Consider the following 13561-nt stretch of genomic DNA (forward strand, 5'->3'; position numbering starts at 1 on the left):
AAAACAAGAGATACATACATGAAATTCAGCTGGCTGACTGTGATTGGAGTGTCAGCGGATAAATAACACAAATGTATCATCAAACATGAGTGTAATAATGGAAGGATTGATCAAGAGATTCTTTCTCCTTCAATAAACAAAGGTATGTGCTTACAGAAAAGATATAACCTCCTAGAAACTTTTTTTTTCCACCAAAGGGAATACTGTAACTTTCTGTCAAGTATTAATGAAAAACAAAGGACTAGAGGTCTTTCTTTCATGTTGGTGTTTTTAACAGTAGCATAAATGTCCTGCTATATGTCCCCATGGAATCAAAATTAGTATAGGCTTTGGAACATACAGAGAAAATCAAAAAGACAAAATCACTTGCCCTTTCTCCCCTTAGTTTTGTCATCCGAAATATTAAGGTCACAGTGATTTTTTTAGGGTCATTGTATGCATCAAATGAAACAATACACATGAAAGCACCTAGCAAGCTCACACACAATAAACTCACAAAAGAGAACCAGTTTTGATGATCTTACTTGATCAGGAAATAACAACAATTATACATCTTTCAGGGAAGTTTTACTCGGCATTCAAATTCCCTCTCATTTCAATCTTGCTCTACTCAAAGTATAAACCATAAACAATAAGATGAAGGCAACAAAATGCCGTTCATTTCTTGGAGCCACATTGCAGCTCTACAGAAACTAATACTTTGGCTGCTGAGGTTTTAATATGGTCCTGGGTTTCTCAAATTTAGATTTTATCCATCACTGTAAGGTGAAATTTCAAGTGAAGATTGGGTGAATCTAACGTGTCTATTTTTCCATTGTACACAGGAATGTACTCCTTCCCATTGGTAAATGCGGCTCAGCAAACATTACTACAGTTCTACTATGTGCCAGGTGTGGGAGGGATGCAGGATGAACTACTGTTCCAAGGAGGATCACTACAGTAAGGCCAATATACTTTTCCTAACCACTCAAGGTTATTTGTGATTCAGGCACAGTATCCCAAATTAACCTCATTGGTGCAGACTCTGGTCATATTTAGAAAGTGTGTGCAGACGGCTGAATGTTCCCTGGCCAGGCAGTGGATCAGTAACTCACCAGACTCAGAAGTCAACTCCTGAGCATTAACATCACAGATTAAGGCTCCAGAGAGCCCACGAGAAGGAATTTTTGTTTGTACTTTTCCCTGTTCTTAAAGAACAGTTTTTCAGCAGTGGGTGGAAAGCACATAACAAGACGTGTGAAGAGCTTTCTATATAGAAGTCTAAAATTTTAAAGTCAGTCTTCATCTTCTTGGGTCTGTTAAAAAGAAAGCCATAGAGATGCCTGGGTGTCTCCATTGGTTAAGCGTCTGCCTTATGCTCAGGTCATGATCTGAATGTCCTGGGATCAAGTCCCATTTAAGGATCCCTGATCTTCTCCCTCTGCCTGCTGCTCCTCTTGCTTGTGTTCTCTCTCTCTTTCTGACAAAAAAAATAAATAAATAAAATCTTAAAAAAAAAAAAAAAACAACAAACCCTACAGACCCAAAATGGCAACCTTTAACTTAAGGCCCAGGTCACTAAACCAAAACTTACTATCTAACTCAAGTACAATTTCAACCCCCAGAAGAGACCTTGAAGCAGTGAACATGGGAGTTTCCTGTTCAGCCCCGGGAAGATTCCTGATTGATCCTTCCCATTCCTCTTAGGAAGGAAATAATATCTAATACAATGGATTTTTAAAAAAGATTTTACCCATTTATTTGACAGCAGAGACCGCAAGTAGGCAGAGAGGCAGATGGCAGGTGGGGAACAGTCTCCCTGCTGAGCATAGAGCCCAATATGGGGCTCCATCCCAGGACCCTGAGATCATGACCTGAGCCAAAGGCAGAGGCTTAACCCACTGAGCCACCCAGGCATCCCACAATGGACTTTATGTTATTGATTTCCTTTTTTCTTCTTTCCCTTTGCTATAATCCTTTGGAGCTCACCTGTACTTGCAAGGTGGGATGATGCTCACTCATGAATTGATTGATTAATTCAGCCTTTGTATCTTTAACATTTACTTGGTTAATTTTTGTTATTTAATACATTTGGTGGCAGCAATGGGATCAGAAGTGGACTTCCATGGACATTCAGACACAAGGAGAAACAGGTGTGGGAACCTTGAGTCCTTTGTGTTCCCTGTCTTTCCTGCTACTTTCAAGTCCTGTGGGTGGGTTCCTCTTGGTTCTGAGCCCCCCTTTCTTTCTATTCTGATCTAATTGGCTTTCAGGTCAGCATGGGCTAGCCAAGGGTTATGCCCAGAGCCCTGCTGAGCTGGCGTGTTTGTCTAGAGCTCTATTGAGCTCGCATATTTGCCCAGAGCCCAGTTGAACTGGCAGCAAGGTCTGCCCCGAGCCAAGCCCCTAAGCTATCAGATCCCAGTTCCCTGGGTATAATCCAAGCATGGTTCCAGGTAGAATTGTTGGTGTACACAGAGCCTTCCTCGTCCAGAACACAGTAGTAGTATCTTTACTGCCCATACACCAAGGTGTACATTGTTGTTTTTCTTGTTTTGTTTGTAGATAAAGACTACTCCTAATAGGGATCTTAGAGGCAGAATAACCTACAAAAATTGGAAGGCATTGGTCAAGCATTCAAAAGCTATTAGAGCCCTTGCCACCCCAAGAACACCCCTTGATAATATAAGTTGGTCAGGGTGTGGGCAGGCAGGACAATAAGTCAGCCATTAACTTCAAGAAAACTTGTGTACTGAGAGCTAACACTGTAACACACACACAATCCCCAACTCCAGGACACATCCCTGCAAGGTGTTAGCTCTGCTCAGAGAAGTCTTAGCTCCTAGGATCCTGAAATGATGACGAGTCAAGCTCACCACCTTCTAGCACACCTGCTTATTGTACAAGTAACAGCTATTGTCCCAAATGTTACAGATATCTAGCAACAATGGCAGGATCCTACTAAGCTTGTTTTGTGTCCTAAGGAACTGGCTTGGTAACTGTCAGGTTGGAGATCCAAAAGAGAGGCCTGACAGAAATGTGAACTATGACTTATTTGTGGATATATAGCTGGGCAGAAATGGATGTTAATTCCATTAGTGGCTAGTTCCCTGCCATTCTGCTGCCAGCCCTCAGGACAATGAGAACGTAGAAATACAATGTCCCAAACTGGGAACTTTCCAATTAGATAAGATCACTTAAGAAATACACTTAGAAGCAAGCAATTAAGCAGACCAAGACACCTCCGTTAATTGGCAAGTAGAAGCCTCTAAAATGTTTCAAAATTCCAAAGTCATTGAAACATTCATTGTAAAAGTTTAATGAAAGATTAAAGGTTGGAGACGTACCTAAAACAGGAAAACCTATAGAAGACTGACATAACTCCTCATGCTCCTCTTTTTGCTCCTTTGAGCACTCATTCTAGTCTGAATTGTTTTTCCACTCTGCAGACTACACAGCCATAAAGAGATGTCTGCCATGGTCATGGCCTTAGACATACCCAAGTATCTACCTTCATGGGAGGGCCCCCAAATGAGCTCCTCCCAAAGCTGATGAAACTGGATGGTGTCTGGCAAGCTACTATATAGGTATAATACTATACCCTCAAACAGCCAAGTGGAAATTCTAGTAAAGTCCAGGGCCTGCAGAAGGGGTCCTGCAAAAACTGGCACTGTAGAGGGATGGGTACAAACCCTTAGCAGAATTAGCTCCTTCCAGATCTCTCTGTCTGCAGTGCTTGATCCAGAGAGGATAATAAAATTTCACATTGTCTCATCCTTCCAAGTCCAGACCCATTCCTATGGATCCCTTCTCTCACAGAGATAGGCTATTGCCTTCTTGCTGGTGGCATCCTGCATAATTGTTCTTAGCTTTCTGCCTGCTGGGAACCTGCGGCTGGTTGGTTCCTTCCTCTGGCTCTCACTGTGAGTGACTCTGGATCTTGGGAGAGAGTATCTTTGCACCTTCTTTGGGAGCCCATCTTATACCAAAGCAGGGTTATTCCATACTGCCAGAATTCCTTAAAATTCAACTTACGCACCCAGAAGGAAGGAAGCAAATTGAAGCTCGTATGCGGGATAGGTTGGATCAACAACATAGGATGTCATTTCATGTGAACACAAGTCTGTGGGTCATTGAGAACAACTGTCCTCACAAATCTGAACAGAACTGTAAATGCAGCTCTTTCAGCAATTCAAAGTTCCCCTATTCCCTTTCCGATCCCCCAACTTCTCCTGCTTATCAAAGGGGGCTTATAAAAGATTGGCTTTTTTTCTCCTTAAAGTTATACGTCTTGTCGTATCTTTGAAATATAAAACCAACCTATAGATGCCCAAGACTGAGGGAAACAAAAGGAAAGATGCCTTTTGAAAATACAAGCTGCTAATAATACATAAATGTAAAATAAAAACTGCGAAAGGGCTCCTGTGCCTAAACTCTAGCACAGTCTCCTTAATATTCCAGGGACACAAACAGATCTTAACGTTTTCTCCATACATATTAGTGACTCTAGGCTCCATGCAGTGGTCTTTGTGTCCACAAATATATGTTGTCAATGTGAGATATTTTTCTCACTGGATGGATATTGCCCAAATTAATTTGTAGAGAGCCCTATCTCCTTGGATTGGAGACAAGTTCTTGTAAGGATTGGGCATTCTAAGACTGTCAGAAAGATAGAAACTAATCTAAATGTGTTTCAAATTCATATGATCTGGGCAAATAGATTTGGCTTTAGTTATCAGCACTAAAATTAAAACTTTCATGTGCCTTGGTTTACTAAAATAAGTAGATGTGAGCTCTATTCCAAAATGTTAAAAAAATAGCTTGGAAGAATGACAAGCTTTTATGTTTCCTAATTTTAAAAAATTTTTATTTCAATTAATTTTTATTTTATATTTTAAAATTTTATTTTAATTCCAGCTACTCAACACACCATGTTATATTAGTTCCATGTGCACAATATAGTGATTCAACACTTCCATCCATCACCTGTGCACATCAGGACCAGCACAACCTGCAGTCCTCCTCCTACTTCACTGATCCCACCCCATGTCTCACACAATTTTAATGGATAATCTCAGTGAAACTGTTAGGAACAAGTTACATTGAATAGATGTAAATGAACTTAGAAACTTTAGGTAAAGTCTTAGTCTTCCAAATCTAAACTAAAACGAAAACTTTAATGTTAAACTAAAACTTTTGGTAAACTAAAACTTTAATGTTTTGGTGAGTTAGGTCAATGGTTAAATGAAATTACTGTCATTAAATATCTAGATCATTACTAGGTAAGATAATACTAAGTTATTAGTAAATGAACATGAGTTTATCTCCTTTTGGTTACCTTATTGCAAAGAAACTGGGCTTGTTTTTAAATTCATTTTGTGTTTTCCTGAAAGATTGTTTAAAGAAGAAGCACATATTTCAGCAAATTATGAAATGCATTCATAAATTTCCCAACCTAAAGAATACTTGTTCACAGTTCACAACTGCTTTCTTTAAAAATGAAAGTTTCCAAGAGTTAAGAATTCTAAGTGATGTAATGAAGGCTACTGAAAATAATAAGAAAAACAACTCAGAATGCAAAGAAAGTAAGATATGTGTTTTTCATAAGTAAAGGAAAGAGGAATGGAAATCTTTTTTTTTTTTTTTTTCAGGGAAAAAAAGAAAGGAATTTTGTTCTACAGCAAAGCTGGTTACCTAAAGAGGGTAAACTCAGGACAAAAATCTGACTGTAAAAGAGAAAGTTGTAAAGCCTTCTAAAAAGGGAATGTTTGGAAAGAAAGAAATGTTATGCGTGGTCAGGATGGCCTAAGATTGGAACGAAGAATTTTCCAATCAAAAGTAAGCTGGTAAAACATCAGAATTTGGTTGTCCTTCCTCAAGAGAACGAAGGATTTTGTGGATTTTTAAAAATTTTCTTTGGAGTATTGGCCCGCTTAATTCTCTTTGACCTGGAACATCCCAAAGGATTTGCTAAATTAATTTAGCTTATTTGATATGTTAAATTACATGGGAATCATTGTCAAATAAAACTTCATACTAAGGTTTTCTTTTGTTGTTGTTGTTATTATAGTTGTAAGATTGTGGCTCATGTAGATAAGGTCCATTTCGGTTTGACAAAACATGGCTCCTCATTGCCAGATGCAGGCCATCCTGATGTCCTTGTTACATGGCACCTGTTTCAGAGAAAAGAAGGTGGGTGAAGAATGGGAGTGATTTAGAGAAAGAGTCAGGGCTACAGGAAAACCAAGACAACCACTTTGTTCTTCCCAGATCCCTGGCAAGCCCCATTTTTCTTGATATTTTTTTCATTCCTTCACCCACCAAAGGGCATTTAGGATGATTCAAATGATAAGTGGACATCAGTGGGAAGCCTTCTAAAACAGTAAAAAAAAAAAAAAATCTGTTTACCTAGTGTCTAACCAAGTGTCTAACTTGTCAGATCCATAACCCTGAACAACTTTTTGTCTCCAGAGGTTTCAGGCCTCCTTCCTGTGGACCCTTTGAACACCTGCCACTTAGTAGGGTTTGTCATACACCCTTGTTGTTGTTTCTGCATTTTCTGGATCAGTTAAAGCCTTTCCCTGCCAAGAGGCTGATGATTGCACTGTGGCAAAGACCCTGTTAAAAATGAGTTTCTCCCTTGGGGCACACTTTCTGTGATCTCCAGTGACCAGGGCACATATTTCACTGGGCAAATCACAGGAGCCTTTAGGAAATCCTTGCAGACTTCATTGAACTGTCTCATTGTACATCCTTTTACTCATCCATTGTGTTGCATGCTGGTCTATCCACCTACTGTAAGACTGCGATGTCCAGTGCTCAAGTCTGTCATCAACAGGTTATGGAAGCCTTCCTAGATCACAGGTAAAAGGATCCTCTCTATCACAGTTTACAGCCTGGTGATTAAGTATTTGAGACACATCATTAGAGGAAGACAACCCTTGAAATCCAGTAAAAGAGGGACCTAAATAAGTCTCCTTCTGTAAAACTCAAAGGTATTGAGCCTCAGGTGCACATCCCACAGCTATAGAAGTCTCCACCTAACACCTGGTCCTGCACAGACACTTGATATTTCTGAATCTACTTGGAAGAAAGTGAAATAGCTGACATGTAGGTAGACCGTGCTCACCCAAGGCAATGGATCAAGACTCCAAGCTTTGACCAAACATGTGATCATTTAACGCTCTTCTCTTTTCCTTTATTCTGGCAATGGCCTGGAAATGTAACACCCTCATCTGTATTGCCCAGGTCATTACTACAGCAGAATCCTCTGGAATTTAGAGCAACCTTTTATTTCAGGCTACCAGAAAATTCAACCCTGGTCTGAAAATTACTCAAGCTAAATAAGACATCTCATTGGTTAACTTCCCTACACTCATGTTCTGAGTTAGAAGGGAAGTACCAGGAAAAATTGTGTTCCAAGATTCATGCCTTTGGCTGACCTTACTTCCCTGGTTAGGGATAAACGTAGATGGAGTATGATCGAGACCTTTTCCTTCGTTCTTGAAATTGTTGCAGAACCCCTTGCCAAAGCAATGTCTGCCCAACAAGAATCCTTACACTCTGGCCAAAGGAGTTCTTGAGAATAAGATAGCCCTTGGTTATCTCTTAGCTGAGCAAGGCTGGGTCTGTGCTGTAGACAACAGCATGTGCTAAACCCCGATGAACAGTTCTGGGGGAAGTTGAAGCCCAATAACATCAGATTACTGAGGAAGCCACGTGGCTTAAAAGAGTGACTCCTTCAGCAGGGTCTTTCTTATCATTTGTTTTTAATTGCTTTGAGTCTTGGAGTACGTAGCCTCAAATTGCCCTCCAAACATTGAGAATTATCTTGTTTATCATAATCAATATAATCTGTGTGGTGGTTTAGGTTTTCTCAAAAGCTCTAAATGCAAAAGCAGAGACACTAACCTGCATACTAACGATCTTTCTAAGATTAAAACATCAGAAAAAAAAAAAAAAGAAGAAGAAGAAGAGCATGACCAACTCAAAAACTGTAAGACTGCAGTGGTGACCTGTGAACATCACAAGGGTTCATCAGAAAGGTCAAGAACTCTGAATACTACACTGAGGAGCAACAAGGATTGTGAGCACTTCAGAGCAGTTGCTGAGAGTGACGTTAATGCCTTCAATTTAGATCTCTCAGTTAAGCTGAGAGTCTTATCAAAAGGTGGGGTTGTTGAAAGGAAAATCACAGGCTCAAAATGCCCTCATGTGGCTTAAGGCCCTAAGTTGGTAAGTTAAGACTTAATACTGACCCAACTGCAGTTTCCACATCCAGAACTATATAACCTTTAGCCAGCCCAGGTGGGAATTTCCTGGTCAGTGCTAGGAAGTCTACCGATTGACCCCCTCTGTTTCCCTTAGGAGGGTGATCCTGCCAAAACAATGGATTGTTAGCTGATTATGTTTTATTTTCTCCCTTGCTGTCTTATTTTTAAGATTTATTTATTTGTTGGGGGGTCAGAGGGAGAGGGAGAGCGAAACACAAACAGGCTCTGTGCTGAGCACAGATCCCTGTGCAGGGCTGGATCCCAAGACCCAGCGAGATCAGGACCTGAGCCACAGCCAAGAGTGTGACACTGAACTGACTGCACCACCCATGCACTCCATCTCACAGGCTATCTTGGAAGTCTTTTCTTTCTTGTGGCCATTTGGAGCGCCCCTCTATCTACTGGATAGGATACTACCCAAGTCATTAGTAGATCAATTAATACAGCCCCTTAGGTCTTAAAACTTACTGGGCTGGATTTGTCTTATCTCACAGATTCTTACTTTGTGCATTTACCTTTGTTTACCTTTTATATACCATAAACATTTACCTTTTCTTTCACCTGGACTGTGAGGAAGATCCCATGAAATTATGTGAGTGAAAATGCTTGCTGTGGAAAATATAACAAGGGTGAATTTATTCATATACTTATATTAAGGTACATCTTATCCTAAAAGTAACACAAGTATGATCACAGAGTCAACCCCAAGGTTTCAGTTCTACTACTAACAGAGAGCAAAGCATAAATTTAATATAACCACTGGGCTAAGTGTGCTGTTAAAATTGTGATTTTTCTGGTGATCAGAGGAAAGTAAAATGGAGAGCTAAGTTCCCCAGTGAGCATTACGGTAAGGGAGAAGTTCTTGTTTATGATGTATTTCACTTGACACTTATTTCTGAAATGAGTATCTCCCAAGGTCTTCTCATACAACAGAGCTAATGAGGGCATTTCTGTTCATGCAGTTCTACAGTGGACATCTAGTGCTGGTTCTTGGGAGCTTTTTTTGCTTTTAGTTTTTGAGAAAAGCTTGTTCATATGTATGTACACTATACATGAAAGCCCAGGACAGTGAGTGATTTTTTTTTAAGATTTTATTTATTTGACAGACAGAGATCACAAGTAGGCAGAGAGGTAGGCAGAGAGAGAGGGGGAAGCAGGCTCCCTGCTGAGCAGAGAGCCCGATACGGGGCTCGATCCCAGGACCCTGGAATCCCAACCCAAGCCGAAAGCAGAGGCTTTAACCCACTGAGCCACCCAGGCGCCCCAGAACAGTGAGTGATTTTGAAGACAAATAAAACTCATCTTTTCCATGATTTTGACCAGCCTTGGTTGAGAAAGAGCACTTAGACACATATACACATTTTATCATGCAAACTGTTTCCTTAATGTCTGTATGTTAATCGATGCATGATGTTAAAAGATTTTTACTTATCTTTTTTACAGTTTTTATTTTCATTCCAGTTAGTTAACTTAAGATTATATTATTTTCAGGTGCACAATATGATGAATAAAGTCACTGTATGGAAAGGAAGGAGACATTGAAAGCACTTTAAATTTAGCTTTTTAGGCTATTTTAACACTTAACATAATTATGCTAACATTTTCCTTCTTGGGATTTACTCCTGTGCCTATACCTCAAACCCACTTCCAGAACACACCTGCCGCCAGCCCCTATGCAGAAATTCTCTTAGGGCCATCTCCCACTGATGACGTCCAGGGCGCGCCAGGGACGTCGGAGCAGCCAGGCAGCTGCTGGGCAGCGGTAGGTGGTAAGGATGGCCTGTGTGGGGGAGACGACAGTGGCGGGGTGGGAAGCAGCAGTGGGGATGGGTGGCAGAAACCAGAGGGGTTGCAGTGGGGCAGCAGGAGCAACAGGCGGGGCAGCGGGGAAGCAATGGCTTGGGGTGGTAGGCTGGTGGGCAGCGGCTGGGGTGAAGGGGTGGGGAGGTGGGGAGGCCAACACTAATACAGAGGGTAGAGGTGAGATACACCTGGGCCTCAAGGGGCGAGGGAATGAGGCGGTACAAGGGAGGCATGGCGGGTGAGGCAAGGATTTGGCGGGGTAGCCTGGCAGTAGCAGCGGGGGATGGGAGGTGGGAACAGCGGGGTGGGAGCCCTTGAAAATGGGGAGGGCAGCCGGGCAGCACTTGGGGTGGGGAGTGATGCTAGACCGTAGCTCGCAGTTAGGAGAGGGGACCGGTGAGGGGGATGGAGGCAAGTCCACGCCTGGCGTGGTGAGCAGGACAACTGGGCATGTGAAGGGGGCGGGGCTTCGAAGCCAGTGCAAGGGCAGAGTCTGGACCTGGGGCAGCAGCCGATCGGCAGTGAGGTGGCGGTAAGGGTCACAGAGGCAGAGAAGTGGTGGGGGTAAGCGTTTGTTGGGGCCACATCGAGGGCGGGGTGTGCAGTCGGGCCAGGTAGCAGTGGAGGGCGGGCGCAGCAGGGCAGCAGCAACAGGGCGGGGCAGGGGGAAGCAATGTCACTGGGTCGCAGTCACAGCGATGTTGGGAGGTGCAGTGGGGTGGCAGTGGCGTTGGCGGTGCACAGTGGGTCAGCAGCACAGTGGGGGGGGGCAAAGCAGGATGGTATTGGAGTGGGGGTTAATGGTGGGGGGTGGGCAGGACCAGCAGGGCAGCAGTCTCAGGCTAGTTGGGACAAGGCAGCGGCAGCAGGGCAACCAAGGAAGGGGCGGTGGCCTTGGAAACCCTGGCAGCAGCACCGGGCCAACGGGTGGTGGGGCGGGGATGGGGGCCGGGGGCAGGGTGGCAAGAAGGGGCAACGTGGGCAGTAGCTTGGGGAGGGCTGCGGGTGCTGGGCGGATGTGCAGTGGGACAGCAGGTCCCTGGGGTGCTGTAGCTGTGGGGGGCGGCCGTGGCAGCGGGAATCAAGGGCAACTCAGTGAGGCAATGGGGCTGTCATGGCATGGGGTGGTAGGTGGGGCCGTGGGGCTGCCCAGGAGGTAGGAGGTGGCAGCCAGGTGATGACCCTATGGTAGGGAGGCAGGACCCGTGGGGGAGGGAGCAGGGGTCACCAGAGCCAGGTGAGGGGACAACCAGGTGTTAGTGGCACAGGGAGCGGTGGCGGGCAGTGGTGGGGGAGCTGTGTGACACCCAAGTGGGGCAGCCCTGCGGCGACTGTGGTGGTGCGGGGGATGGAATCTAGGCAGCAGCAACCTGGAGCGGGAGGTCGGATCACCTGGGAGGCAGTGGTGCAGCGGCGGCGGGGCGGGCGGGCCCATCGTGCACATCAAGGGGACGGGGTGGTGTAGCACAGCGGAGGCCACGGGCGTAGGGCTGCAGCAGAGTGGCAGCCGCGGAGGTAAGGGGGGCAGTGTGAGGGCCACAGCAGGCGGCAGGGGTGCAGGTGGTGGCAGCAATGTGAGCTGCAATGGGGAGGGGGGCCGATATTCAGGGTGGAAGTAGCGCGGTAATGCGCCTGGAAGCGGGGAGGCAACGGAGCAGGGGGCGGGGGTCGCAGGTGGTAGTGGCGTGTGGGGGGAGGCGGGACCACCGGGCGTCAGCGGGGCGTCAACGTCACGGCGTGGTGGGCGGGGTTACATGGGCCTAAGTGTTTGGCAACCCGGAGACAACCCTGAGGTAGGGGGATGGGATCATGGGGAGGGAGTAGGGGTCACCAGAGGCGGGGATGGGGGCAGGCAGTAGTGGCACAGGGAGGGGTGTGAACTGCGTGGCACCTGAGTTGGGCAGCCGTGCGGTGACTGTGATGGGGGGGGATGGAATCTAGGCAGCAGCAACCAGGAGTGGGGGGTCGGATCAGCCGGGAGGCAGTGGCGCGGTGGCGGTGGCGGCGGCGGCGCGGGCGTGGTGGGCGGGCCCATCGTGCACGTCCAGGGGGCGGGGCAGCAGCAGCGGAGGGGCGTGGTGGACGACCCCACAGTGCACGTCAAGGGGGCAGGGCGGCGTAGCACAGCGGAGGCCGATTGCGTAGGGCTGCAGCAGAGCGGCAGCCCCGGAGGTAAGGGGGGCAGTGAGAGGGCCACAGCAGGCTGGCAGGGGTGCATGTGGTGGTAGCAATGTGAGCTGAGTTGGGGGGGTGTCAGATATTCAGGGTGGAAGTAGCGCGGTAATGTGCCTGGAAGCGGGGAGGCAACGGAGCAGGGGGAGGCGGTCGCAGGCGGTAGTGGCGTGTGGGGGGAGGCGGGACCACCGGGCGTCAGCGGGGCGTCAACGTCACGGCGTGGTGGGCGGGGCTACATGGGCCTGAGGGTTTGGCAACCCGGAGACAACCCTGAGGTAGGGGGATGGGATCATGGGGAGGGAGTAGGGGTCACCAGAGGCGGGGATGGGGGCAGGCAGTAGTGGCACAGGGAGGGGTGGGAGTTGCGAGGCACCCGAGTTGGGCAGCCTTGCGGCGACTGTGGTGGGGGAGGATGGAATCTAGGCAGCAGCAACCGGGAGTGTGGGGGTCGGATCAGCCGGGAGGCAGTGGTTGGTCGGCGGCGGCGGCAGCAGCGGGGCGGGCGTGGTGGGCGGGCCTATCGTGCACGTCAAGGGGGGCGGCAGCAGCAATGGAGGGGGCATGGTGGGCGACCCCACAGTGCACGTCAAGGAGGCCGGGGGCGTAGGGCTGCAGCAGAGCGGCAGCCGCGGAGGTAAGGGGGCAGTGTGAGGGCCACAGCAGGCTGGCAGGGGTGCATGTGGTGGCGGCAATGTGAGCTGCGTTGGGGAGAGGTCAAATATTCAGGGTGGAAGTAGCGCGGTAATGCGCCTGGAAGCGGGGAGGCAACGGCGCAGGGTGAGGGGATCGCAGGCGGTTGGCGTGTGGGGGGAAGCGGGACCCGCCAGGCGTCAGCAGGGCTTCAACGTCAGGGCGTGGTGGGCGGGGCTACATGGGCCTGAGGGTTTGGCAACCCGGAGACAACCCTGAGGTAGGGGGATGGGATCATGGGGAGGGAGTAGGGGTCACCAGAGGCGGGGATGGGGGCAGGCAGTAGTGGCACAGGGAGGGGTGTGAGCTGCGTGGCACCTGAGTTGGGCAGCCGTGCGGCGACTGTGGTGGGGGGGGATGGAATCTAGGCAGCAGCAACCGGGAGTGGGGGGGTCGGATCATCCGGGAGGCAGTGGTTCGGGGGCGGCGATGGGCGGGCGCGGTGGGCGGGCCCATCGTGCACGTCAAGGGGGTGGGGCAGCAGCAACGGAGGCCGGGGGCATAGGGCTGCAGCTGAGCAGCGGCCGCGGAGGTAAGGGGGCAGTGAGAGGGCCACAGCAGGCTGGCAGGGGTGCATGTGGTGGCAGCAATGTGAGCTGTGTTGGGGAGGGGGGCAGATATTCAGGGTGGAAGTAGTGCGG

The sequence above is a fragment of the Lutra lutra genome, chromosome 14, assembly GCF_902655055.1.
Source record: "Lutra lutra chromosome 14, mLutLut1.2, whole genome shotgun sequence".
Taxonomy (NCBI): domain Eukaryota; kingdom Metazoa; phylum Chordata; class Mammalia; order Carnivora; family Mustelidae; genus Lutra; species Lutra lutra.